Raw genomic sequence first — 4,592 nt, 5'->3', positions numbered from 1 at the left:
TCTGATAGTATACATGTGTGACAATAATCATGTGTGTATAATAACAGTAGAAATATGACTAATGATAACAGCAGCAGCAGGAGGCATCTAGCAGGACCACGGCAGCAGCACAACCACACACGTCACACTATCCAGGCACCGCTGCAATACGAGTTAACCTGAGAGACAGCGGAGCACAAAGGCTCCGGAGAAGAAGCCGAGTTAGTGACATCCATCGATTGCTCCTTACTTCTTTCCATCTTTGCCCTGAGGATCCTCTGCTTTCTCCTTCACTTCCTACCTCCATACTCCCGTCACTGTCTCCCCAATCAATGCCTCCCTTTTCTTCCAGCCGAGGACACAGCCATCTCTCTGAAAACCTCTGAAACAGAGGTTTCAACAGCAATCTCGGGTTTGTTTGAAATTTGAATTTTGTTTCACTTTTGCCGTATCCAACCAACTTGGCGTCTCCTTGCGTCACTCTCCTCCCACCGACGGCTTGCTCTGCCCTCGCTTTCTCTTCTTCTTCTTCTTGTATTTTTATGCAGTTTAGACGCTGCTTGGCGTATTGCTGCCCTCCACAGGACAACTCAACTGGCACAGTCACAATTCATATTTTAGCATACAATCCTGATTCATGAAGAAATTGTATGACTGCCTTTGAAATATGCTCTAAGTTCTCAACTTGGCCAAGAAAGGTTTTAAGAGAGAATGAAGATACTCCTAGGTCTGAAAGTCTTTTGTTGAATCTGTTCCTTTCTATACTGTATTTATTACATTCCATGAATACATGTTTGATTGATTCAACGCTACCACACACATAGTCCGGTTGGATGTTTTCCTACAATGAACAGGAATTGATTTAATTCACAGTGCCCAAGCCTCAATCTGCACGATTTAACAACGTCTCTATGAGTACCAGAACAATAACTTCAGTTTTTTCATATAAGGATGTAGAGAAAAGTAGTGTCTTCCCTTAGTTTCCATTTCCCATAGATTCTGTCAATCTTTTTCCACACCCTCCTTGATTTTACTTCTTAATTCTACTGTTCCCAAGGACATATTAACATCAATTATTTCTTTCTTTGTGGCAGCTTTTGCTATAAAATCAGCAATTTCGTTTCCCACAACACCGGCATGTCCAGGAACCCAGCAGAACTTAATTTCGCTACCAACCCGTTCAACTCTATACAGCACACATAATATTTCACTAATAAGATCGGGTCGAGCTTTAAATTGACCTCCTCTTATCGCCATCAGGGCAACTGCTGAATCGGAACATATTAGTGCCTTTTTGATACGTGTTACCTCTATCGACCACAGAGCCCATAGAATTGCTGTTAATTCTGTTGTAAAGACAGAGCTGTCATTTGTAATACGCTGTTCAATTTTAAATTCAAACTGTTCTACATAAATCTCAAATCCTGATTTCCCAATTTCCCACCAATTTCTCCATTAAGATAATTGTCTAATTTAAGAGCTATTTCACTATTATTCTTTTCTTGTAAAAATATAAAGTCAATATCCCATTCTTGTATTAACCAATAAAGAACAGGTAACCAGCCTTTCTGTTTTGCTCTATTAACCTGATCCATGTTCAGTTTCCCAGCCCACTGAATTATAATGTCAAAAAATGGCTTCTTTTTATTCTTGTCTCCATCATTCCCTGATTCTTAAAAGAGGCACCTAGCTGGAGAGGTTTGACTAGAACAACTTACTTTTACCCAATACTGCAGTCCTAACTTAATGCACCTTAAATCTAGTGGCATTTCATCCATTTCAATAATCAGTGCAGAAATTGGGGAGGTTTTAAAATCCCCACAACTGAGTCTGAGTGCCTTGCTTTGGAGAATATCCAATTTACCCAGGACTGACTTAGCAGCAGAGCCATAAACAAAACATCCATATCTATTACAGACCTTATCATTGCTTGATAAATTAAATGCAAAGTCTCCCTCTCTGCCCCCCCCCCAACAGTTTTTGATCTTATGCCTCCCACTAGCACTTGTATAGTTCTTTCCATTAAAAAAATCTCTAATCAAATTAAACATTCTACCTCTAATTCCCAGTTCATACATTTTAATCATTAATCCTTCCTTCCATAAGGAATCATAAGCTTTCTCAATATCTAGAAATACACTTACCACTATTTATTTATTATCAAATGCCTATCTTATGTCTTGATCTAACACTGCAACTGACTCCATTGTTGATCTTCCATTTCTGAAACCATTCTGATAATTGAATAGAAGACCCTTACTTTCTAGAAAATAAACCAGCCTGTTGGTAATCATCCTTTCCATGATTTTACAAAGCACTGATGTTTATGCTATTGGACGATATGAACAAGGATCAGACGCATCTTTTCCTGGTTTCAAGATAGGAACAACAACTGCATGTTTCCATTCCTGTGGCAAACATCCCTCTGCCCACACAGAATTAAACAAGGCTAGAACTTCTTCAAGGACAATATTGTCCAGATGCTTAAATAATTCATACGCCAGCCCATCTCTGCCAGGAGTAGTATTTGCACCAGAATTAATAGCATCCCTCAATTCTTTCATATTGAAAAACAGATTAATTGGATTGTTATTTTCTGAATTTCTATTCAACTTCCACTGATTCATTAACCCTTTATGGGACCGTGATAGTAAGGACAATAATGGAATGGTGGTAGAAGAGCTTCTGGACAAGTTTAATTTGTTAGTGCTAAATGATGGTAGGCCTACCAAGGTTTCATAATGTAAAGAATACTTGTAGCCACATAGATTTGTCTTTTGCTTCTTCACACTTAGCCAGAAGTGGAGAATGGGATGCTATGGATAGATATACATTAGGCAGTGATCACTATCCAATTTTATGCAGATTTGGTAGAAGTTTGAGAACAGAAATGGAAAATAGAGTTCCCAGGTATAACTTCTCTCAGGCAATATGGAATGAATATCAAGACAGGGCTCGAAACATAGGAGATGAGATAGACTGTGAGGGCTCTGTGGATAAATGGAATGCCTCCAGTAGCGCCATGATCCATAGGGTAGCCAGCAGTACTATTCCTATGAAACAGAATCCCAAGCCTCATGTGTTAGTTCCCTGGTGGAATAAAGAGTGTGATGCAGCAGTATGTAACAGAAATAGGGCATATAGGAAATTAAGAAATCACTCTATGGTGGGCTATGCAGTGGAGTATAAGAGGTTAAGGGCAGTAGCCAGAAGAGTAATTAAAAATGCAAAAAGACATAGTTGGAAAAGTTTTTGTGAAACACTAGGCCCTGAGACTCCTGTAGGGTGCTTGCGGTCAGCTGTTCATAGAATTTCAGGACTTCTCAAAAGAATATCAATTCCAGTTTGACAGAATGGGCAGATGGAAGCAGTATCCAACAAAGAAAAAGCTGACATGTTTGCAGATGTTTTCCAATTAGTCCACAGCTCTCAGAGTCTCGGAGATGAGAGAGGTGCAAAGATGATAAAACTGATGTTAATAAAGGTAGCACATCCTCCACCTGATCAATCAGTCCTGTCCTGTCTCAAACATTCATACCCTGGAATTACAAAATCAAGGCAAGGCTTTAACCATGTTTCCTGGATACATATCAGTTCAGGTTTCTCCTTAAATGCATCAATGAATCTCTTTAATTCCTGTCCATTAGCAGTCAAACTCTGGGCATTCCATTGAAAAATAAAAAAACATTTAAAAAAAACTAGTCAGTAATATCACCATCCATGTCTAGTTCCTCCACACTACCAGATCTTGCCAACTGTTGCTTCTCTATCATGTACTCATGTAGTTTTTCAGGAAACATCCGCTTAGTGCCCAGGTACCTTTCAGCTGCTCTGACAACTATCTTAATGGCATCTGACTTCCTAGAAGATGATTTTGCTCCAACCAACCTCAATGTATATGGTGACTACGGCCCTGTCATGCATGCATAATTAGGCTGCAGTTGTCTGGGTGCGCAAAGGTGAAGTGGCTGGTTTTGTCATACAAAGTTTGATGGAGTGTTAACTGGTCAATATGGAGATATTTGCATCTTGAAAGCCGGACTACAAATGTGGATAGACAGGGAGAAACACACGCAAGCCTAAGACGTGGTAAGATACGATATTCCTCACTATATGAAGTGACTGATAACAAGATCTGTATGTTATCTGTAACTTTATCATTTTATTTCGCTGTGAAAACATTGGACTACCGACAAGTGCTTGGTCTTGTCGGAAAGCTACAATTCCGCTGTTTCGCGTGATATGCCTGGCTTCTCGTTAAGACGCACGGTCGCGGAGAAAATCAATAGAGAAGAACAGGTGTGAATTTGGACGCACTATGCGTCGTTCGGGCCCATAGGCCAACCTCTTTGACACCTTTGCATAGAAGGGACCTCTTCCATGACGTCCAAGGTTACCTGCCACAGAAACACAAACCTTTAACAATAAGAAAACAAGCTAAAAAATAAATATAAACATGAAAAAGAGTTAGTTTACTTACCCAGTAGTAGGCCTGACCACAGGGCAGCCTGAGGCAGAAAGTACTTCTGAAACTTCGGTATGAAGTTTGGGCAGAAGTACACATTTTGCTCTCCATCTTTGTCCAATGCTGCCTGCTGGATTACCGTCTGAAA

Source organism: Epinephelus moara, chromosome 14 (genome assembly GCF_006386435.1).
Source record: "Epinephelus moara isolate mb chromosome 14, YSFRI_EMoa_1.0, whole genome shotgun sequence".
Lineage (NCBI taxonomy): Eukaryota > Metazoa > Chordata > Actinopteri > Perciformes > Serranidae > Epinephelus > Epinephelus moara.
This window is presented reverse-complemented; position numbering follows the sequence as displayed.